General features: G+C 37.5%; 1 pseudogene; it reads right to left on the bottom strand.

Annotated features, from left to right (window-relative positions):
• Positions 1-1,451: 1,451 nt before the first annotated feature.
• The window catches only part of LOC149161227 (uncharacterized), a 65,863-nt pseudogene continuing 40,978 nt past the window's right edge, over positions 1,452-26,336 (bottom strand).

Here is a 26,336-nt window from a genome sequence, read left to right as displayed (position 1 = left end):
AGATATCACAACATGTTACTATTTCATTAAAGTCGCAATGGGTACAATAATTAGTGATGTGCAATAAACATAGCTATAACACTTGTTTGCATGCTACATAGATCAAGTACAAAGACTTACTACAAAAATCAAGTACAGAAGACTTACATATCCTCTATGCTTCTTAGGTTTCCAAATTCTGTTGGGAAAAAACCACTTAGTTTATTTCCACTCAAATTCCTTGAATTCAAAATCTAATAGAGATTACAAGGATTATTATAACATCTACCCATATAAACTTGGTTTTTTAATAAAAAGGAAAAAAAAATCTACACATGAAGCTTCCAATTTTAAAATATGCTCCAAATCCCTGACATATCGCATAATAGGTCCATAAATATCATTTTAAAAGAGGTACTTAAACACTCACATCAGATCAGAGATAAATGAAAACATATATTCACCTTTTGTCCTTTAGATAAATTATGTTTCTAGTTAAATTTTAATGGGGAGCCTATGTAACTTAATCAAGACATTCAAATAACAAGAATGCACAGTGTGTCTAGATTTATAATATGTCCCAGCTCCATGAAATTTCTCCCTTTAGGTTGTTGGAGGACAAATGTCTGTAAAATCCACAACAAAAACTATTAATCACTTTGAATGTGCTTTTAATAAATTCAATTGTTCATTATGTTATATAAATCGATCACATTGGTTGTGGCTTACAAACACTTACAAATAAGTGAGTTTGTCAAATTTATAAAATTCCAAAGGAATAGTTCTCTTCAAATGGTTGCCATGTACATTGCTACAAAACAAAATTCAAGACACGAACTCAATATTATTAGGAAATAGCAACATTATATCCCAAAATTTCTCTAGTAGACTCGAAGATTACATCAATCAAAAGTAATTAAGAGAAACACATGAACTAATTTTTGCTAGAATCAAACCTTCCAAATGATTTCCAAAAAGGTTCCCGCCCCAACAAAATACAACCAAATATTGTTAAATACTTGTAACAAAATTCCAGAAAAGTCAATGATTAATGTGTATTGCATGACTAGATTTGAATATGCTTCTACCATGTAGACAAAAACATACAATTCGAACAATTATTCCAACTTCCCAAACTCATGCAAAATTTTCCCTGTAAGTTGGTTGTCATTTAGCTGCTTGCATATCCACGTACTTGTCACTACCAATGGGACTTTTTGTATAATTGAAATCCAATTTCTAATTTTCGCATAGTATACATGAATATAGACATGATTTAAATCTCTTACCAGTAGCTCAAATTTGTATGTTGCCCAATTTTGGTGGAATAGATCCTGTGAGATTATTATTATGCAAAAAATTGAGAATTACAAAGGAAAGAGTAACAGAATAAATTTGAAAATGAATGAAAGTAATAGTCAAAATGCAGGGAATTGGAGGATATAATTCAAGCATTTAAGTATGCAAGAAACTTACAACTTTCCACTGTAAGTCAAATTTCCTAGGATAGGAGGAATTGTTCCAGTAGGATGATTATCACTTAAATATCTATAAAAAAAGATACTACTCTATCAGTGCACTAAAGTATAAACCAAAATTGTATATTCAAATATTTAATAAGGATCACAAAACATTGATCAATGAAATAAGGAATGTGAATTGATTCTACATAAGAAATGTATTGACAATGTCTAAAAACAATATGGGTTTTAATTGAGCTAAGATTGCATGGATTTTATAGGTATAGGTTACACTTTTAATCAAATTGCAAGAAATTTGTGTAGAAGTTGAGATCCAGTAAACACTTTACTTATAGAACAACCAGAGCCTGCATGAGACCAATCACTTTTGGAATCCTTCCTATCAATTTGTTTCCTTGTAGTGACCTATGGAAACCACTTCAAAATTAGGCTATGACAACAAAAAAAAAAAATTTAATGCCATTCCTTGGATGGTACATACCATGAAACTAACTAAATACTTAGCCAACCTGCATGATGTCATATCCCTCCCTATTTAACAAAATATTTCTAATACTTACTCTCTTTCACTAACATAATATATGTTAGGGTCCTATAATTATAAGAAATCTGATGATTCAGATATTATTTGTTGCTCTCATGATGAAGTTTTTGGCTTGCTAACTCGCCCCGCTTCCTCTCCATTTTGCATCATCCTTTACTCAGCTTCTCGCTTTATCACCCACTTTCCTTGTTAATTCATCTGAATATTACCCCAGCACAAGCCGAATACGTGCTTTCAAATCATTAAGAATAGGTTTGTGTGACAAAAAAGGTTATATATTGCAGAGCTTCTGGTTTTTAACCCTTGGATTTTATTGAAATTTGCATAAAAATTAAGCTTGAAATCTTAGCTCCCACTCCATCTCCATGCGATTTGCATTCACAATACCTAAGCCTAGCACACCCAACACCAAGCACAAGTAGGTAGCCTTGGGATTGTTTTTGTAACAATGGGCTTATATAAACCATCATGAAGAATGTTCCCTTGTGAATGTGGGATAAATCCCATAAAGTTAAATATATATATATAATCCCTCTTTTTACCCCTTACTTCACAAAACCCTATTAATATAAAGTTTTGGATTTTATATTAATTTCTTCCCCCTGCAAAGTCAACCAATGGCCCACCCCGCACTAAGAATTAAACCCCCTTTATTTTTATGTCTCGAGATTCGTAAAAATAAATGAACAGTTAAAATTCCATATCGGGCGCTCAGCTCATCCAACACTTAACATTTCAAATTCACCCGATATGGGTGGTTTTACCCGGGGCCCATTTTGCTACATGGCAGCCACTAGATGGTATCGGGTTCCCTCGACAAAATACCACTCGACCCTCATAAGCGGTGCGATGGCCTCCAAAACCACGTCCCCACCAACGCGATAAACCACTTACCACTCAAGTTCACCCACCCTAAATTTCCTTGTGATTTTCACCTATCCTAAAGTTTCTCCATTATATATTTTATATCCTAAGGTATGGTGGACAGGAAAATTATCAAATGTATGTTACTGGAATTAGGGTTAATTAAGTGAAATATCAGAGATATGAGAAAAGTTGTATATTACATTGCTACAGGAAAAACCATACAGGGATATAAAGCTAAGTTTGTGACATGGAATTCAAATGTAAAATGTTTTTACATTTACACACAGGTATAAAATCATGTTCGAGGTATTTTACAAGGGAAAAGGAATTTACAGGTGCGGGTAAAATGAATTTAGAGAGGATGGTAAAGAACAAACAAGCCATGGTTTTGTAAAACCATCTAGGTATTTTACAAGGGAAAAAGGAATTTACAGGTGTAGGTAAAATGAATTTACAGAGAAAGGTAAAGAACAAACAAGCCATGGTCTTTTAAAACCATCTAGGTATTTTACAAGGGAAAAAGGAATTTACAGGTGTAGGTAAAATGAATTTACAAAGGCAGGTAAAGAATAAACAAGCCATGGTTTTGTAAACAACAAATGGTTTTTTGTTAATTAAATTATGGATTTCATTTTAAAATATTTTGGAGATAGTATTCAAATATATATATATATTATTTTCCAAAATATTTTGTGACACTAATGGACATAAAATAGAGGAAGTGTAGTCATAGGATCAGTTAGCAGTGAGGGAAATCTCAGAGTTTTAGTCAGAGGATCAACAAACAATTTTGAGTCAGTTATTAGAAAAAGAGAGATACATCTGCATTTGCTAGTTTAAATGATAGCACAACCACAAATTTGGGTCCACATCCTAAATGTTCCCACTTCTACAGCAACAACATTTGCACAACACTTCACCAAGTCTATAATTTTGCAGCAGTTAGAGTTTTTTAGTTTAGCTATAGTCTAAAAATGTCCTGTCTGTTAGAGACAACATTTATGTAAACAATTTATAAATTTTTGTATAAATACTTCACATTTTGAAGTATTTAGGGGGATGATTTTCTAAATAGTTTGATATTTGTAATTTTCTGGAACCTGAGGGTGATTGTACCAGTTTCAAGCTAGCAGATTTGATTGAGCAATAAAGCATCATATTATAGGATTCCTGTGTTGAGCTACTCCAATAAATTATTTTCCAATGTCTAGTTATTTTATGAAGTTTTCACTATCACATGTTTTCTAAATCTTAATGGTATAACAAGAAGCATATTTTAGAACATGTCTAAAAGCACTCTGTCTTAAACTGTTTTCCATTTTTATGTTTTCCTCTAATATCTAGATTAGGGAATTCTTAATTGCTCCCTAGTTTCGATTGATTCATCCATAATCTGGTTCAGAGGATTCTTAATTTCCCTCTGATCCCGATTGATCTCCCTTCCATTTCTTCCATGATCCAAGGAATTCTTAATTGCTCCTTGATTCCGATTTTTCATCATTCAACCTAAAGATCTGAAATGGCTCAATTATTTGCCTTGTAAACATTTCCTTTAGAAACTTGATTCTGCTCTGTTGCTTAACTTTTGACTCCACAACCCAATGGTAAACAGATCTGCATCTGTCCATCTGAAGCAGTAATCTCCCCACCAAACCAAAATCAATCAAAACCAATCAGTCCCACATAGCTAGCCTAAAATTTTTCCAAACAAAGTTAAATCTGAAAGAGAGAGCCCTCTCTAAAGCTGGCAGGGCTAGATCCCAGCTTCCAAAGTAGGTTTGTAGTTACCTCGGTGATTTCTTTCTTCAGCCTTGAGAAATTTTTGATTGATAACAATATACACCAGACGGAAGATGGACCAGTGATGTTATAGGACACTACAACACAACTTAGCTCTAGAAAATTTTATACTTACAGAGTAGCCACTTATAGAAACCTAATGTTGAAGGGGATCCCTACTATGAGTTGATTGTATGACAAGTCCTTGATAACAACACCAATAAAATAAGTCTTAAATATGCATCACAAAATCCATGCATCAAAAGATAGCTTTCAACCCATTTGGCCATTTATAACTCAGTTGGGAAAAAACAAAAAAACATACAAAATCTCAAACTTGTACAATTTCCATTATTATCAAGAATAGTTCCCACCAAGTTGTCGCTTCGCACATCACTGCGTGACAAATATAAAAATGTTTAAAGGTAAAAAAATTTGAGCTTCCACCAATAATTTTGTATGTAAAATCCCTTGATGTACTATTAGAATGCTACACTAAGATGCAACAATTTAAAGACCAATGTTGTATACAATCTACATCTCCTCCAAAAGATACAAGTGTAGTAACTTACAAGTATCACAACCTGTCAACTAACACATGTCAGGGGAGAGTGTTCCAACTAAGAAGTTGTTGCGCAGGCCCCTGCAAAATTATAAAAATATGATAATTCTAGATAGAAGGTCCAAATTTTAGTTTACAAAAATAGGCCAAAACAATACTGATTAACTTGAAAGTTTCCTTACCCCCGATTGAGGTGATGAAGGGGGAGCGTACGAGCATGAGGACAACGCAAGGGAGAGGACGGCCAGGACGGCCACCTACTGCCATCAATCTGGATCAACCGGACGTGGTGGCGTCCTGCATGACTGCAGGAATTTCGAGGAAGCAAAGTGGCAGGAGTATGGGGGGAGAGGTGGGAAAGAACGACGGTGGTAGTGGGATGGGACGTAGGGTAGATGGGAAGGGGTACATGAGGGTGGCAAGGTTAGGAAGAGAGCCCAGATTGCAGCGAAGGAAGGAGGGGAATAGGGCAGCACGAGCGACAGGATCTTTTGTGGCCGAGCTCAATTCCAGGTATGTTTCCTTTGGCTCACCTCTTGCAATTCACTCTGTTAACCATAGTATGTTGGAGGAGGGGGGAAAGCTGAGACACGCAAGTGAGGGGCTATGTCTGGGTGGGTCTGAGGACTGCGTTGTGAGGCAGTGAGAGGAACAAAGCATAGGCATGCATGGGGAATGTATTAGCAGGGTAAAGGGCCAGCCCTGGAAAACTAAGGTTGAAATCCATGAGAAGGATAGGATGGCAGACGGCTTGACCACCAACCTTAGTCTAGGGGGGGAGAGACCATCGATTCTCCAGAGTGACAGGGGAGGCTGGAGTGGGGAAGGAATGCTAAAAGACAAGGACATGCTGGCTTATGGGAAGATCGAAGTTCCTAGAAAGCTAACGTTTTCTGTTGAAAATTGTAAGCAGAGTCAGTAAAGGAAGAGATGGCACGCCTGGGTAGAGGTCGGGGTCGTGGGGACAAAGGGTGCCAGAGCTAGCCGTTTAAAAGCGATCCTATAACTTCGACACCGGCAGGTCAGAGAAGAGGCAGGAAATCTACCAAGACGGCTGTCCATGAAGCAGCTCGCGCATACAGAGAAGGGACAGATGCTGACATTCGTCAGCTAATCCAGGAGATGGAAGATAGCGTCATGGAAGAAGATTCTGAGCCAAATATGGAAGAATGGGCGGATATAGTCCCCGACCCAGGGCACACCAGAGGAAGGATGACGCTATACAGACAAGCCCTGCACATGTACTGGGTTATGAAGCGTTTATTGGCCAGAACCCTGGAGCAGGTGGCGGGGGAGATGGCAGAAATAGCACAAGGTATGCCCAATATCAAAAAGGACATGAAAAATCTGCAAATTATCCTAATTATGCAAGACAGTAAGCTGGATGAGATCCAACAACGTCTGATGAAGCTGTCTCCAATGCCAGGTGACTCTGTTGCTGCACCGGCTATTGTGGAATCTGATAAAGATGATAAAAAGGAATAGTTTTTTAGTTTCTAGTTTTGGGTTTTTACTGGATAGCATTCTCTTTTCCTATGTTTTATGTTAGTTTGGAACTTGAATAGTGTTTCTAGATGTGAAGTTTATTTAGCTTGGATTGAAACACTAGTAAAATTTTGTTACTGGATGGCATATAACAGACTCAGGTGGCCAACAGACTTGGTTTCTCATTTGGGCAAGTTGAGGCCACCAAATTTCTGTACATGGAACAACTTGTTTTATAAATAGAAAAAGAAGAAACTACCGTAGCTTACAAAAAAAAACTTGAAAGTTTCCTTCAAACTTTAACAGGAAATTAATGACATCTTTTACATAACAAGGAAACATAGCCATACAATCGTAAAGGATCCACACTCTTACAAATATTGCAAAACTTCATTCCAACACATAAGCGTCAGAATCTCCCCACTTAATTGATTATGTGCCAAATCCCTAGAAAAATGCAAAAGCATATAATTTAATGATAGGCTCTCTAGACTCCATATTTTCCACATCCTATAAAAATTTTCAACAAATAAAGAAATGAAAATAGAGTAGAACCCAAACTGACACTCCCAACTTACATAACCTTCAAGTTCGGATTCTAATATAGTGTCGAAGGAATAGGTCCCATTAACTTGTTATTATTCATGATTGTGTAAATTTGGTTGATGTGTTAAGGAAACTGCCATTATTTTCTAATACAGGCCAAAGCACAGAAATAATTACAAACTAAAAAAAACCCTCTACAGGAGCGAACAACCACAGGTAACTACAATACTTACAGTTGTTCAAGTTGTTTCAACTTCGATATCAAAAAATGAATGTCTCCATATAAATCATTACATCTCTGCTGTAACATTTAAGATGAAATCAACTCAAGGCATTCTATGAAACCATTAGATTAATGACTATTTGATTTGACTAGAGAGATGTTCAGAGGAACACAACATATTGGTCAGTCATATTATATCTCATCAAAAGACATTCTTGTTTTTAGCATAATACTTGAATGTGACCCATTTATATATAAAAATAACAATATAGTAACCTTCAGCCAAAGTTTAAGTGTTAGAATATGATCAAATCAGCCCAAACCATTTTGCAGTTGACTATTATTTTTCTTTGGACGTATAAAAATTTGAAATGAGGCCTTCCTAGAAGAATCGATCCACTGCATTAAGAAAGAAGCCAAACTCGGCATACCATCGCAAGTTGAGAAAGAAAAACTCACAGGATTTTCAAAGCAGAGAATAACCAATCTTGTTAGGAATTTGGCCATAGAGACCATGTATTTTGAGGTCACAACATATACAACATAATAAATCAACTAAGAACACCATAAGATTATAAAGACTTGCTCCATATAAACCACGTTACAATAATCAACTTAAATGAAAGCCCAAACAATTTAAAAACAAACCTCTAGATTCACATACATCGATTCTAGACTTCTCACATTGCTAATGAATGGGGAGAATTATCCTCCGATATTGAATTGAGAAAGGTTCCTACATCGAACAAACTCGATCAAATACAAACATATGAAGCAAAGTTTCAATCAAAGCTGGAAAAAAAATGGTGTAGAAATTCCCAATACCAAATTTTTTTATTTCCGATGCTATAGCACTATGTACTTCCCTCATTTATAACATGAATTATAATGAAAAATAAAAGGAAAACTTACAGTGCAACAACATCGAAGGTGATATTGTCACATGATACACCCTTCCAGGAGTAGTGGTCATTGGATGTGGCATCAACCCAATCATAAAACTCGTTATTAGTGTCATGAAACAATCTCTTAATTTCTAATAGAGATGCGCCTATAGAAATTAGATAAAAATATTGTAAATAAACATGGAACCACCTGCGTTTCTTAAATACATTATCCAATACAAAACTCACTGCAAAATACAAATATATTGTATTCCCATGACAACACAACAAGAAGTATTGTCATTTCCTCGATGTGTTTTTCAGTATAAGAACCCAAACATTGATTTAAGAAAGTAAAGAGTCACTAATGGGTTCACTTACCATCATCTGATCGTGTCGATAGAAGATCAGACCAACTCTTGCATAAACTGTAAAAAAATCAAGACATAGACATCACTTCCTTTTCCTTCAATTGTATAATAAATAATATAGTATTTGATTGAAATGATGTGTTTAAAATTAGAATTATGTTAACTAAAAGAGAAAATAAAAAGAAACAATAAAATCTCATCCCACATTTTCTTTGTCTGACATGTGCTCGACACTCTCCATTTCCCATACCAGATCAAAGTGACCATTAAGAAAAGTCTGGTCTAATGTGCCTGCTACTTGAAAAGTGACATGTGTGAATGTGGGAAAATTGAATTCCAGTTTCAATGTAAAAAGTTGGAAATAACGTAGTCAGGATAAATTAATTCCAATCTAAATTGAAATATATCAACTCAGGATATCTTTTTCCCTTACTAGTGATGGTGATCTGAAAGCAGACAATTTGAGATGCTAAATTTCCCTATATCAAATTACAAACCATTATTGTCATTCTTAATGTTTTGCATCCATGGAATTCTGATAAATCAAGGACCGATAACATACTTTCCATGAAACAAGAGGACGAGAACCACTGTGGTAGTTAACGTAATAAACCCAATGCCATATATAACAACAAATAAAGTACTAAGATGCAATGGTCCCAAGTGAGACAGAATTTTGAATCGATGATGTTGGAGATGTTGTCATAAAATATTGGGAATATTTCTTAAGTTTAGCCAGTATGTTAATGGTGTTATCACATACATTACAAGTAGAAATTTGACTCCCATGTTGGCTATTGCAAACCAAGGAGTGGAAAGAGGGACTCATAGGTAAGGAGAAATGGTGGAAAAATATATTGCTTTCACACCAATTCCAAGATAATTTAGTTCTTAACTCAATTATTGTGCAAGGACATCCTTTGGAAATATCTAACAGATCCATGATACGGATGTCACCATGGGAAATAGATACGCAGGGAATACATAATAGGTAAAACTACATGAAAAGACTATAATGAAAAAATGGTTTCGTGTTTAAGGCATCCTTTGGCCTCTCTTCCTTCTCATGAAGAGCTCTATAGTAAAAAAAACCTGAAACAAAATAATGCTTTTGATTCAGCATATGAATTCTTATACACCTTTGAGAACGAAACAAACTCATCCAACATCTTAAAATACCCACATATGAAAAGAGCGCATATTTTCATCTTATCATATGAAATGAGAGTCCTTCCCTAAATAGAGAAACCTAAACATGGTTTAAGGGGCACCACATAGTAGCAGGATTCACTAGATATTTTTTAAATAACCATACCCATCCAAATTCCCATATTCGCATATCTAAAATAGTAAGAATATTAAAGACAAAAAACATTGAGGAATTTAACAAACCTCGAAAGAAAATTTGAGCAGAAATTGTCAAAACCTAATCTAGGTTGTCATGATGAGTAAAGAAATGGAAAAGTTCAAGTTTTTATAGAAAATTTTCATAGCACTAATAATGTGAATTTGATATACAACTCTTGTCCCTGCATTTGCAAATATGGTTATGAAAACATGCTCCTTTGTATTGAATGGCCCAAGATTCAACGAGGAATCCCATTTTCTCCCGGCAAAGAACTTTTGTTGTGACAGGGGGTTTTGAAGATGAAACATTTTGCAAGGTAAAGCATAAATGAATGATCAAGGGTTTTATTTCGTCGACTCTCGAGGGTTTGAAGAAAATGGCATGAAAATATGAAGCAACACCCACCTTGAAATCTTTATGTCTAGTGACGTGGTATGCAGTCTGAAGTAGAAATTGGTTTTGAGTAATTTAATATTAAATAATGTCAGGCCATTTTTGTTGTGTGTACCAAAGATCAAGTGTTTAAGACAAAATATTATTTTCCTCTTTAAAAAACATCTTAAAATGCCTTCTTATGTAGTAGTGATAGCCTATGGGGTTGGATAGGCTACTCTGTTCTCCCTTGGCCAATTGAATGTGAGAGGGCATTACATTGTCTAGAATGTGGTAGAACATGAATCACCAAAATATCCTTTTGTAACTTTTTGAAATGAGCATTTCAATCGTCAGGGTAGATTTGTCGATGCAGAATTAGTCAAGTATTGCAGTTTTTGGACACTACGATTTCAAGTTTTTGATATTGCAGTTTTCCATGCTCTTCTAGGAAGGCCTTGAAAGGTAGTAGGTATTAAGGGGGCAAAAAATTGATGACAATATCCCTATGATACAATTCCCTATCTTCCGAATGTACCCATCTATGGTAGTGTCTTTGGGGCAAAGGTGTACCAAAAGACACCTCCTTAGTAGTTGATTGTTCCTTGCAAAGGATCACAACCATAATTGGTGTTGTTAGTGGACAAACTTAAATAAACACAAAATTGTAAATAGTGGAAACAATGCATACATAAACATAAACTAAACAAAGAGGTAAATACACAAACAATGCTAAAATGGATCAAACAAATCAATAAGATAATGGAAAAATATCCCTTTATTAACTGCTGGCAGTAGAGGTTGAATACAATAGATGAATTCTCTGAGCTATGGTGCTAAAAATCCTCAGCAAGGGGGTTTCTCTTCCTCAATATCTTGGCAAGTTTCTCCTCTCTGTCAAAGAAGTATGAAGACTCTCCAATGGTGGATCCCTCTTCTCTCACTAAGATGATGGATTGCTTAGAAGAAATATGGCCAACATGCTAGTGTTCTTCCCTTCTTTGGCTTCAACAATGCAATGGTGGTTTGATCAGACAACAATTTGGCCAACATAATAATGTCTCATATTTTGGCTCTCCCATGGCCTATTTATATTGAATATTTGAATCCATATTCCCCCTCTTGGTTCATGCATGATAATGACACATGAGTAGGACAAGATAATTCCATCGAGGGCTGAATATCTCCAAGGCAACTCAAATTCTTTTGTATTGGACTAAGCTCATGTTAGAGAATTGGCCCCACGTGTGTAGAGTGGTCCCAGATCGTTGAGTCATCCTTTTCTGCAACCACATGACTTTCGAAGGATATTCCGTGCATGTGCATTTATTGACGAAATAGACATGCGACCTTAATTGTTTTTTATTTATAAACTTTGGACCTTAGGGGAAATTTGATGTTTTTAACCTTCATGGTGTATTTAGCTAGAAAATGTTCAATTATGCATTATGTTGGACACCTTCTAGTGTCTTCTGGATTGTACTAATAGGTGTACGATTGTATGGTGTTAATAGTTTCCCCCTAATGTATGCGGTTAGGAGGAACTGTATAGCTGGAATACACCATGTTTTCATTTTTTATGGAGAGTTTGATCAAATTTTCAAGAGAGAGGATAATTTGTTGTGGAGATGAGTAGAGAAAACCCCTTGACTGAGTATAAATGGTAACCATGCTCTGGTGAAACCCTACAATAAAAATGTGTCTATACGAGGCGGGCATGTCCCATGCTCGTCATGATGACTAATCAGAACTTATTACAATTGGACAAAGACTAGTTTTTTTAGTCAACATCATGGTAGTTGACGTGATGATAGCTGATGATGATAACTATTGACGCCCTAAAGGGTGCTTCTTGTTCAAATAGAATTAATATGGTTCCCCTATGCATAACAAAGGTGAAGCATTGTTGATTCCAGTGTTGTGGTATGCATAGGTCTTTGACTTCGGGTAGCTCCCCCATATCATGGTGTAAGCACTGTTGGATGAGGTGCTTAGTGATGCGGGGGTCTTCGACTAAATGAATAATTTCAACAGTAACTAAGTATGGCACCACCTTGACATGGAAGTTTGTGTTGGTGTCGAATGTCAAGGTGACTGATGACATCAATGTGAAATAATGATTCCTAACGTGCCACCCGAGGTATCTCTTCAAAGGGGGGATGTCCAAGGTACTACCCCTATCCTGGAATACAATTGTTGAAGTCGACAGGAGAGGAGCGTTAACCGCCTGACATGTTGAGTCGGGGAATCAATATGAGATGTGAATAGATTGTAATAACTTGGGTTAGATAAGCATGATAGCGAGAGCTAATGATATAAGAGGATATGGACAACTAGCCCGAGGTCGGAGCTTGATGTGCAAATGGTGGCGGACAAAACATGTTTACTGATGGTGATGGTCCTGGAGTCAGTAGGATTTCCAGGGTGGGTGTAAGTAGGTTTTGACAAGCGTAAAAAATGGAAAGTGATTGCTGGTGAGGTGTAAGCTTCGACCAAGGGTGACTGGAAACTGCCGCCAAGTAAAAGACATGAATAGAAAAAAATGTGGGTGGGAATATTTTTCCTAAAAAATATTTGTACACTTGCCAAAAGAATATGAGGGTGGTTTGGATGTACAACCATGGAGATGGGTGCCCCATGATGATGATAACCTATATGGGGGTGTGGCACTTTTTCTTAGGGCGGGGGCCCCATTGGTTGATCTCTGTGTTGGGTTGGTGAAGCAGAGGAAATGACATAGATGGGCTATGCAATATAGGTGAATGATAGGCCAAATGTAGGACGCGGAGGTGCACCTGTCTAGATCCGTCGTAAAGTACGAAAGATGGCTTAGGAAATGGGGTGCATGTGTAATGAGTGTAACATAATGAGGTTGATCTTCAAGGCATGTAAGTGGGATGGTTCGCGGGGTAGAGTGAGTGGTCATGGTTCCTGTTAGTGAAGGAGGGTCAACAAAGATAAAGTGAGCCATGAGGTGGGGATTTCTATCAATTGACGTAGATGTTTATCATATGCAAAGGTGAGATGGTGATAAACATGGTCGAGATGATGGAACTTATGATGAATTTTGGAGAAATGATGTCAAGATATGTAAATATGTAGGAGGAAGTCTATCATGCTAAGTGGAGAATGATACCTTCTCTGTTGTTTGCTTGTTGGGGGGGTGGTTGAAGTGCATCATGTGTGATGTTCCTGCAACGGACACAATCAATACCCCAAGTAAAAGCATTGTTCAAGACATACATATAAATAATGCTATGAATTAAATAACTCGAGGAGTACCTGACATGAGTTTCTTAGTGTGCGACAAGCCAAAAAATGATTTTTTGCATTTATCGGAATTGAGAGTTCCATGATGAAGATGGTGAGGTACTGATCCTTGCGTCTCTTCTGGTTTTGTCAAAATATATCCCACACTTCTATAAAGGACCCAAAAATATGGTGAAAAGGGCAAGAGATAGGGCTAAGGGACCTAAATATCACTCATTTTCATTTATGAGTTGTAAATCTCAGAGCGAGTTTCTAGAGATTTTCTTGCCGTTGTGGTCAGCTAGAGTACCTGGGATGCACGTGGGGAGAGCCAAGTAAGAGCTTGTACTTTAATATTCATCCATTTTATAGTTTCTAGGGTAGGTAGGCCATACAGCGGTCCCTCGTAAGGCCTTTTAGGTTTAATTTCATTTGGCCATGTCAGCGACTCGCTTGGATTTGTGCAGTCACAGTGCAAAACTCCTAATCAGATGTGTGCATCGCATGCTTGAGGGGATAAATGTTGAGGCGGAACCCTACGGGGTTCGCCACGGATTAACCAAGTTATCACGCTATGGTCACACGTTTGTGTAAGACACATATGTGCGAATCGTGTGCTTGTTTGAAAAATAGGCACGCGGTTCTAAGCACTTTGGACGTTGCGGCATAAGGGCTTGAGAGATGCGCATTCACATGTCTATTGTGGAAAAAAAGCATGGTACCACATTTGTCAGGAACATAGACATGCAAATATGGAAAAACATGGGTTTTTTCATGGTTTTTTGCCTTTTTTGATAACCTGGGTGGTTATATCTTTTGTTGACACATGGTATCCTAGGTGGCAGGATGATTTGGAGGGAGAGGGATTGGGAGAGATTGCATACAACTATGGCTCACGATCTAGTAGCTACCCACTTGTTGATGTAGTGGGGGCTTCTAAAGTTCCTTCAGAACTCCCTGGTGAGGTCATAGGACATTTTCCTGCATTTCTTGATTATATATTAGGATGTGGATCATCAGGTGATGGGAATTCGGCTGATGGATTTGACGATATCTGTTCATACCGATATCTTACCAATCTGCTACCTCGTGAGGAGGGGCTACCTTATCCACTGCCACTTGTGCATGTGGATATTCGACATTGGGCAGAGGTAGAGGGTGCCGCTCACTATGGGTGATACCCCTATTAGGAGGGTTGTATTAAGATTATAGTTATTTTGGACTTAGCTGAGCGAGAAACGCAAGATATGATTGTGAGACTAGTGGGCTGAGTAGCCCCCAACCGATGCTCGGTGGCCGATATAGTAGTATTGTAGCAATTGTAGGTGGGGCACTTCTTTGATTGGGCTCAATTACTACATTGGGGGATGTTTTCATAGCTTATGTTGGTGCAACATGGTACACTCAAGAGTTTTTCCTATGGGAGTGTGATCTGCATCATTCCATATGAGTGGGTGGTTATGCTTTGTCCATTTTAGTAGTACCAGTGGGGCCTTCCAAGGACCCACATATATGCCACTGGGGAGATGTGATGCTGAGAATTTGGGGTGGTGATGTGGGGCGCTACGGGAACGCCATTGTAGAGGATTAGTTTAACTCTAATCCTCAGTTGATTCTGGAGTTTCATACATGGAAATTCCTCAGGGTGATTCCTAGGGACTAATAGGTATATTTTGATTTCAGCATTTGTATACATTTGTGTACTTTCATGTATCGTTTATGATATTTTATTTATGATGATGTTGACACCATGACTGTTTACTTGCAGATGCGAGGCTACTAGGGTGATCAATGGCATATTTGGTAGGCCACGATCCAAGGCATAAGGGCGTTACACGGGATGTCCCTGTTCCGTGGAGACAGAGAGTGGTGAGGCTACCGGCTGTTCCTTGAGGTGGCCCAGAATGACCGGTGTAGTGATGCCGATTTGAGATTGGTGGGCCCGCTAGAGAAGGTGGAATTGTAGCAGCAAGAGAGGATGCAGAGTGATGGCACGCACGTGTTGAGGATGCAGAGTCATGCTTGGCAACTATCAAGGCAAAGTTATGGATATATCACGATACCTAGGGTTGGGTGGAGATCCTGATTAGATAGTTACCTATCGATAGATGGGCTAGCTTGGTGGAAGTCATTGTTGAGACTACGATATCACTAGAGGGGGCACACTGATCATTTTTTCTCCACATAGCCATGGAGATGGCTATGACTGGTCTAATTTTCGCTTCAGATGCAGATATTGGGTTGCCAGGGCCCTAGATAAACTTGATGGTTCTACTTTTTTGATGAGATTATGTATGTACCAAGGAAAGCAGCCATTATGAGGATGCTCCCTTATATTTTTTTGATCTTTTTTCTTGGTCGTGGGACACTGATATCTTTGTACTCATATATTTTTTGATGTATGTATGAGATCATTTTTTTGGCGGCTCTCATGATGTGTTGGATGCGTCTATACTTCCTTCGTATTTCTGCATTTTATATGAGATAGATATTTTGTTGATGCTTCATGTATCTTGATGGTGATATATATGTGATGCATGCCAGTCTAGGATTTGGTTAGTGATGCGATCAGCTGTATGATTTTGATCCCTTGGTATATGTATAAATGTGATATGATTAAAATATCAAGCTAACCTTTGTGCATGCAGATATTCTCGAAAAAGGCATGAATCACAGATGTGAAAGGTCTTATTTAACTGTGATAGAACTATTTAGGAATCAGGGAATACATGCAAGTGACAGATACCTAGGTGGTAGGCATCAACCAAGAGGCCTATGACGGCATCGTACTCTGCTTGATTTTTGGTGGCTAACCTGATACAAAGTCCATTAAAGGGAGGAGCTGTCTAATTAGGGGAGTATATGGCCCAAGTTGTAGTAGCAAGGTTTTGTGATCGTCTAGATACGTCGTTAGTGAACCCGTGATGATAAGTTGGCGGAATATCCATCTGTTGAAAAGTGATGAGAAAATGATTTTAGAGTAAATTCATGATGAGGTGATCATCATCAAAAAATAAGTCATGGTGCATACATGTCTACTCTAGCATTTTATGGATGGAATTTTTGAGGTAGAGACCATTGACGAGATTTTTTAGGCAAGTCCCATCGAGCTTTAACAGTATGTATGCCCCCTTGAGGAGGAAATTTTTGATGATGTATGGGCCCTTCCAAAGAGTTTCAAACTTTCCAGGTCCTACTGCTTCCTGGGAAACATCGTAGTGGAGGACTAACTCTCCCTTGATAAATGTCTAAGGGGTGATGTTGCGATTGAATGAGGCTTTGACCCTCTTTTTGTGGGATTCATTATTCTAAAGGGATTCCCATTGACATTCATCGACAAGCTCTAGTTGTACCAACCTTTGTTCCAAAGGTTTGATTTCTGCTGAAAGATCGATGACTGAGTGTAAGGTGAGGATATAAAACTCGATAGGAAGTACTGCTTCTATACCATATACGAGTTGGAAGGGTGTAAATGATGTGGATGCCTTGATTTCTGTGTGGTATGCCAACATGGCTGAGAACACCATATGGTGCCAATTGGTTTTGCGAGTGTTCACCATATGCTGTAACATGGTTTTGAGGAACTTATTAATATGTTCTACTTGTTCATTGGACTGGGGATAGTATGGTGATGAAAACTTGTGAGAGAAACCAAGGTGTTAGGAAAGCTATTGAAAGATTTCATTTTTGAAATGTTTACTGTGATCTGACACCAATTCCTTGGGAACACTGAATCGTGTTATGACATGGTTGAAGAAAAACCATGCGACAGTTTTGACGGTGTTATTATATGTGGGCATTGATTTCTCCCATTTGGTTAAATAATATACAATGACCACAATGTGTTTTTGATTATCAGAAGATGGGGGGTTACATGTCATGAAGTCAATGCCCCATTTATAGAATGGGCTAGCCACTATGACTGGATGTAAGGGAGCAGGTGGTGCTCATGCCTTATGAGCATATCACTGGCATCACTCAAATTGTTTAACTTCTTGTATGCAATCGTGGAAAAGGGTGGGCCAAAAAGTAACCGACACGGGGGATTTTTTGGGCAGTGGCCATTCCTGATAGGTGGCCGTCACAGGCCTTGCTATGAAAATCATTTAAGACTTGCTCAACTTGTTGGTGATTGAGGCATCGTGTTAGGTCCCTATACTACTAGTGTAACCCCTTATTGTAATTAGTGCAACCCCCTTATTGTATTATTGTGCCCATATAGTCCCCATGTTGTTATTATTATGCCCATAAAACCCCACTATTGTTATTGTTGTGCCCCTACAATATTATTGTTATGTAGGCTCTGATTGTATTGGGACCCCTTAGACTCCTATATATTTAAAGGAGGTCTTGTCATTTGTATCATCTAGGAATTGTTCATTTGTGCAACATAAAGGAGGTTTCCCTCTTGAAGAGGCTAATTTTTAAGTCGTTGATCTATCTTTTATATCTTTTTGTGAGCTGGTTACATAGCATTTGGTATTAGAGCTTTGGATTCTAGGGTTTTGCTGCTGCAAACAAGCCATAGTGGAATTTTCGCTATAACTTTTTCTCTACAAAGTTTTCAAAGCTAAAAAAAACCCCATTTGAGCTGAAATTGTTCTGAACCTCAGGTCTGAATTTCAGATCTTGTCTCGCCATATATTGGGAGATATGATCTAAGGAAGTTAGGGGTTTTGCAAGCTCCATAATTCCATTTCAAACAGGTCATCGTGGAATGTATGCTATAATTTCTTTTCTACAAAGTGTCAGACCATGAAATTAAAACCTATTTGAGCTGAAATCTTGTTGAAGCTCAGGCCCAATTTCAGATCTTGTTTCGTTATATTTTTGGAAATACAGTCCAAGACATTTAGGGTTTCTGCAAGTTCCCAAATTACATCCCAAACTAGTGACCTTGGGAAAATTGTCATAACTTTCTCTCTAAGCATCTAATTAAAATTTCATAAGAAGTTACAGAAAGAGGACGGACTGTGATTTTCTTTATATTTGTTTCATGTATGAAGGTCAAAATAGTGACACGTGGCACTTCGTACAAGTTTTCTCTACTGAAAAAGTATATAATCAGGTCATCTTGGGAGATTGGGAATAACTCTTTCTTGGAGAATCCAATTTCGATCAAACTGGTGGAATTGGAAAGAGGACACAGAGGGCTACTGCAGGTCACAACTTTAGACCTTGGAGATCTGAAATTTAATAGATACAACAGATTCAATATCGATCTGCTAAAAGCAAGAAAAAGAATGACTCAAATCAAGAAAATAGAAACACCTAGTAAGCAGAATTGGATGGTTGATTTGAAGTATGCGATCGAAGCTAAGATAAATATTTTTATATTTGCCTTGGAAGCTAATATCAATGATAGGGAATCATATTTGAAGAAATACATCGAATATTTGAATAAAGACATGGAAGGTTTGAAGGAAGGTGAGACAAAGCTGCTACAAGAAAGGCCTCCTAATGACGAAAATGTAGTAGAGGAAACTCATGATGAGAAAAAAATAAATGTTAATCATGATTTTATAGAATCTAACATTCGATTGAAGACCCACCATATTCCAAAGATCTATATGAGAAAGTTTGATGGCAAGGATCCCATAACATGTGTTGGGTTGTGTTATATTCTTTCCAGGACTAGCCAACCTAGTTAACTGGGGGGTTAGAGGGGGGGCAGAGCCCCCCCTTTGTTGCGCCAATTGTGCAGCGGGGGGTCACAGGGGGGTTTGCGGGGGGTGGGTAGCTCACCTCTAAGGGGTCTGGGGCAACACCTCGGGAAATTTTTTTTGGACCCTATATTAGGTTGGGCGGATCTACATGTGGTTTTGTGCATGGTTTTCGCACATAGTTTTGGACGCGATGGTTTCCAATCCATGGTTTTGGATGCAATGGTTTTTGGTCCATGGTATTGGATGCTTCAGAATGTATAAATATGTATTGTAACATTGAAAGGAGCATAATGAAAAACCAAGTTGGTAGTCCCGAGGGATCCAGGGGAAAATCTCTGTGTATATGTGTTTTATGTGTTATGCTCTTGCATTATTTATTTTCTGTGTTTTAGAATTCATATGCAGGTAATTTCTGTACGGGGTTAAAACCTACAACATGGATACTAAAGATGGGGAAATATTTTGATCTACATGATGTGCAACAGTTACAAAATTTATGTAGTGCATATTTGTATTTAGAACTGAATCAATTTTTATGTCATAAAGGATTTTTTCTCGTAAACCACTTGTCACCTGGTCAATTTTCATGGAGGAAATGATAGCACATTATGAGGATACGAAGAGAAACACCTTCTTTAGCCAATTGATAAATATCAAACAAAAGGGTTCAATGGCAAAGCACATTGAGGACTTCCAAAAATTGAATATAAGGGTAAATGATATTCCAGAGAAGCAGAGGATTGATGTCTTCATATGGACTTTAAAGGATAACATTCAACATGAGGTTCATCTTTGGGAACCTAATTCATTGGAGAAGGCATTCAGGTTGGCAAGAAAAATTGAAAGAAAAATTATGGCAACAAGAAATCCTACCACTCACAATTATAAAGATGGAAGTGTTGTTGCTCCTATCCTTCCATAACCTACAAGGTTGACAATACAACAATTGGAAGAAAAAGGAGAAAATGACCTTTGTTACAGTTGTGATAGCAAATACACTAAAGGTCATAAGTGTGCTGAGAAGAAATTATTTTACATTGATTATGAAGAGGAGGAAGAAAAGGATCAAGAAACATCAAAAGAAGAGGACATACACCAGAAACCAACCCGAGAGAAAGAAGAAATGAATCTGACCATATATCATAATGCAATGGCAATAATTACCACTCAAACTCTCAATATAGGAGGACATATCAAGAAGAAAAAGGATAACCTCACTTTCACGTAGAATCGAATGAAACAACAGGAAAATCAACATCGCAGCGAAAGAAGTTTTGACATAAACGAATGGGTATTTTTACGATTACAACCATACAAAAAATGTCCCTCAAGCAAGCTAAGAAGGATAATACATTATCACAAAAGTACTATGGTCCTTATAAAGTGCTGCGAAATTTTGGTACTATGGAATACAAATTGGAGCTTCATGCATCTTCCCAATTGGCCCCAGTTTTCCATGTTTCATGCCTAAAGAAGGTTATAGGTGACAAGGTCCCAGTTCAAACAATATTGTTGAAACTTGATGAAGAAGGAAAAATCATATTTGAATCTGAAGTAGTTACGGAAACAAGAACCAGAAAACTACGAAATCGATCAATTTCAGAGTATCTCATCAAGTGGAAGAACTTACCCATTGGATATTCCACATGGGAGGATGAGAATTTTATACAAAAGCATCCATAACTACTCAAGCGTTGAGGACAACAATTTTTGAAGGAGAGGGGCATGTTAGGTCCCTCAAATACTAGGGTAACCCCTTATTGTTATTAGTGCAGCCCCCTTATTGTATTATTGTGCCCATATAGTCCCCATGTTGTTATTATTATGCCCCATAGAAGCCCACTATTGTTATTTTTGCGCGTCTACAATATTATTGTTATGTAGGCTCTGATTGTATTGGGACCCCTTAGACTCCTATATATAGAAAGGAGGTCTTGTCATTTTTATCATCCATGAATTGTTCATTTGTGTAATGTAAAGGAGGTTGCCCCCTCAAAGAGGCTGATTTTTAAGTCGTTGATCTATCTTTATTTTTGTGAGCTAGTTACATAACACATCGACGTAGGATGGTGTTGATTCCTCGTCGATAGAGGACATCCCCTAATAGGAGGTAGTGGGGAGCCTGTTGGCGTACGCATCTCTGATCGTCACGAGTAAGCTGGGGTTTAAACGTTTGAGTTCGTACAAAGAGGAGGATATCACTGTACCAAGGGTCATCATTGGACACTAAAAAAAGATGTTCGTCGAGACAAGCTTTGTTCACGGGAGAGCCTCAATTCTCTGTTGGGAGGTCAGTGATGAATTCAACAAGGATGAAGGATTTTTTTCTCTTGGGGGAGTTAAACTATAGATCAAACTCTTGTAGAATAACCACCCACCGAGCATATTTTTGGTTCATCATATGCGAGTGAGAAGGTACCTCATGGATTTGATGGATTCTATCATGGTAGTAGTACAAAGCATGATGTAATGTCGAAGTTTTTGTACAGAATGTACGAGGGATAAGGTAGTTTTTTATTTTGGCTCATATTTCAATGCAGTCCTGGATAAGTTCTTGCTAACGTAATAAATTACGTGCTCCATGTTGTCTGGTCCATCTAGCACTGGCTACTTATGATGCAAACAGGTACAAAGCATTGTAAGAAATTGGCCTTACCTTGCAAGCTTTGTAATTTCTTTAATTTTTTTGGTGGAGGTACCTCCTTAATGGCTTAGACCTTGAGGGGGTCAACTTTGATCCCTTGTTGGGAAACGATGAAACCAAAAATTCTTCCAAAATTGACACGTAATACACACTTAAGGGGTTTCAAGCGTAGGTTATATTGTTGAAATCTTTGAAACACCAGGCAGAGGTCCTCTAAACGGTTGGCATGATTTTTGGAATGCACTATGAGGTCATCAAGATATGCAAGGATGAGATGAGTTAGATCATGGAATATGTAGTTCATGGCCCGCTGGAAAATGGCACCGACATTTTTAAGACCGAAAGGCATAACTTGGTATGTAAATGTACCCCAAGGGGTGTTGAATGATGTTTTGTACTAATTCGCATGGTGAATCTGAATTTGGTTGTACCTAGAGAACCCATCCATGAAGGATAAGGCCTCATGATTGGCATAAGAATCAATGACTTGATCGATGAATGGAGTTGGGTAATTATCTTTAGGGCATGCTTTGTTTAAATTCCTAAAATTAGTACAAACACGAATAATACCCTATTTTTTCATGACAGGTACAGTGTTGGAAACCTAAGATGTGTAATAAATCGGGTAGATAAATCCATCTTTGTGAAGTCTTGGCAAAAAAATGGCAATAGGGAAGAGCCCCCGGGTTCAGGCTTAAGGGGCCAACAAGGCTTCATTGTAGTCTAGAAAAATGCCGACATTTTCACCTTTTACAAAGGGGAGAGGAGTCTCACCTGAGGCATGCCGTGACTGAAGTTAGATGGGGTAGAATGGAGTATCAAGGCATTTCAAGCCAAAAAAAATCAATAAATTACAACAATAAATCATCTACACTATCCAACCATGCTATTCTACTCATGTTATTACGAGAAACCATCCAGCTTATAGTCATTCATTATTTTTTTTAAATAATCCAGATAAAGCACATAAATACATTATAGATCCCAGACTGATTCTTTCATTAACTTGAACATAATAGAGTACATAACATGTTACATAAGGCTCGAAGCTTGATCATCAAATACATAAAGAGCATAGCCAACAAGACCAGTCATAAGCAAAATACAGGATAAGGCACACCTTTCCACAACTGAGGAAGGCTATCCTGATCCTGTCCTTGCTTGCTTGCTTCATGACCAACCCCTTCCTCGTGCTATCTTCTACCATTTATCCTTTGCTCCACACTCCCATTTCCAATTCCCCTTGTCTCCTACTCTATTGACTCTGCCCTTAGCTTCCTTCTATCTCCCTTTTCTCGGATGCTCTTGCTCTCATTTGCCACCTTGCCGCAACTGCCTGTTCACTCTTAGTTCCTGCTCCCTCCCTTGTTCATTAGCCCTACGACTCCAATAGTTGTATCCACCACCTGTCCTTGCTTTTCTTTTGGTAAAAGCTCAAAATTCAAAACGAAGGCCCCAATTGGCCCTAACCACAGTTCTTTGACTCGTCCTCGAGTCAATCTATCCTGGGTACTGTCTGCATTGCTATTGTTAGCTCTAATGTTGTTCTTGTTGGTTCGTCTGCTGTTATTTCTTGATATTATGCTGATTCTGCTTCTTGAGGGGTTGCTACTTCTACTTCTGGCTGTGCTGGTCCTGCTTCTTGCAGTGCTACTTCTGCTTCACGTTGGCATGATTTTTCAAATGAAGGCCCCAACTTAGGTACCACAACAATTGTCTCTTTGTGGAAGTGGTTGTAATGATCGACTGCAGTTTTCTAGGCTCTTGTGATGGAGTCGACCTATTGGAGGAATTCTGCCACTGTGGTGGAGTTCAGGTGATCGGGGCAGATGTTTTGCAGGGTGCTCCATAGCTTCTCCATGTCGTCACACACTTCACACATAGAAATGAAATGCATATGGACCGATGGCCCAAGATCATGAATCTTCTTCTTAGCCTTCGTTGATTCATCCTCAATCTGTTGCACCCAGACTTCGAGACTAAACACCAAATCTGCTTAGAAGACGCATCAATTATCGCAAGAGAAGAGCAGCATCAGAGACGGAAAATCAGAGAAGCCCTCGAAATCCTAAAGCATCCTTGTAATCTGAACAGAGACAGCGGTTTGGAAATTAGCGAAAGTTGGCTTCCACTGATCAGTGAAATCAGGAAGCGTATGCCAGGCCCCAGGTAAGTTGTCAAATAGGTAAGATGATTAATATATATATCTAAATAAAAATAAAAGTCTACATATGAAAATATAGAATAGGCTTTATTGAAACAAATTAATTATAGAATAGGCATTATTGATAAAAAAAAAAAAAAATAAAAATAAAAAAAATAAAAAAAATTATTCTAGGCTAGTTAGATTCTAGGTTAGTTTATTATTAAGGTTCTAGTGATCTTGTTTTATAAAACAGTTAGTTTCATAAACATTAGATTAAAAAAAAATAAAAAAAAAATTCAATGTGATATAAATATTAGGTTTCATGTTATTAATTTGAGTCAGTCATATTAATATAGTTCGATAGAGTAAAGATTAATATGGTCTAATATTAATATAGTGTAATATATATATTGTAATATATATAGTTTAAATATGAATATAGGTTGATATATAGAGTTTTAATATTAATATAGTATAATATATATATAGCTTAATATAGTGTAATATATATAGCTTAATATTAGTATTAATGTTGAGTAGGTAATATGAATATAGTTTATTATAGTAAAGTTTTATATAGTTTAATATTAATATAGTGTAATATATATAGTGTAATATATATATTGTAATATTTATAGTTTAATATTAATATAGTGTAATTTATATAGTTTAAAATTAATATAGTGAAATATATATAGCTTAAAATTAATATTAGTATTGAGTAAGTAATATTAATATAATTTCCTGTTATATAAAAGTTAATTCTTAAAGATTATTTAATTGATATTAATTTATTAACATTAATTATTTGATGGTAATTTATAAAGATTAATTAATTAATATTAATTTATATAATTAAAAATAATGAATATTAATTCATAATTATATAAATAAAAATAACGAATATTAATTCATAATTATTAAAATTAATTTTAGGTTTCTTTTTAATTTCTCTCTTGCCGACATGTGCTGGTCCTTTATATATTTTTCCCTCATTAGTATTTATTTCTTCCTTCTGGCTCTTCTTTTTATCATATTCGATCCTCTTTCTCTTACCCTGATGATGGATCCCATTTGGGATTCGAAACGTTGGTGTAAAAATTCCAGTACTGTGGGTTCTCCGGTCAAAAATTCAAAAAACTCAAACCACAGATCTCTGAAATCCAATCTCTACATCAATTTGCTTCCGTTGGTTTTTATCCCTGCAGTTATTGTTGTTAGTGAGGCATTGTTGAAATTGTTTCTGAAGTGGGTGGATGGGTTGATTATTCAGGGTCAAGCTGCCTGACAAATCATGGACCTTCTCCATCAGAATGTATCCATCTGCTGGGGCATCAGTGAGCAAAGCTTTGAGTGCGACAACAGTGGTGAGTCTATGCTCAATCTCTCTGATGTAGCTAGAAGTTGAATCATGCAACACGGATTTCACAACATCTAAACTCCTATTCAATTCCTTGGTGGTAAACATCAGGCCTGTGCATGCTACCTGAATGTGGTTGCAACAGTAGACCAATGTGCACAAGGAAAAATTTTTGGGGGCTTCAATAACTAAATCAGAAACAATGGGCCAAAGGGCTCGCAGCTTGGAGATTGCAGCTCTTTATTAGTCTGTTGGAGCTGATCTTGCTCCGTCATGAGAGTGATGAGTTGCTACTTTTGCTGTGCATGCTAAGTGACAAGCTCATTGTGGATCTTTTCAACTCACTATGCTACCTGTTGAAGGAACCCGAACAACTGTGTAGAGGAGTAGTGCTGAAGATTCTCATGCTGCATTGTGGACGGGTCTGGGAAAATTATTTGTAGGGGTTGGCCACTAGCAATAGATTTTTCCAGAGTGGCTATGGGGCGAGGTTTCAAAAAATGGAGGGGTGGGAGGGATAATGACTGAATCAGTAGCTTGCGGTTGTGTGGCGACCAGCTCATCACCCAGCAGTGGGCCTGACTCCAACAATAGGGATATCATAGATGTTGTTTGGGCTTCATCTTCGAGGAACATCATGATGGACTGAACGACTGAGTTGGCCTCCATTTCTTAAGTGGCTATGCGGGTTCCTGGGGGGATCGGGTCACACAGGGTTGCAGAGGTCAAAGTTGTATGAGGGGATGGATCCCATGACTCGGGTGAAACAATAGAGGTAGAAGGTAAGGTTTCTTCGACAATTGGGGAGGCCGATACTGTTTGGGGTCTTT

Source organism: Pinus tabuliformis, chromosome 5_2 (genome assembly GCF_031772625.1).
Source record: "Pinus tabuliformis cultivar Carrire ecotype Pingquan chromosome 5_2, CPIR1, whole genome shotgun sequence".
Taxonomy (NCBI): Eukaryota; Viridiplantae; Streptophyta; class Pinopsida; order Pinales; family Pinaceae; genus Pinus; species Pinus tabuliformis.
The sequence above is the reverse complement of the archived record's forward strand: the minus strand, read 5'-3'. Positions and strand labels throughout refer to the sequence as shown.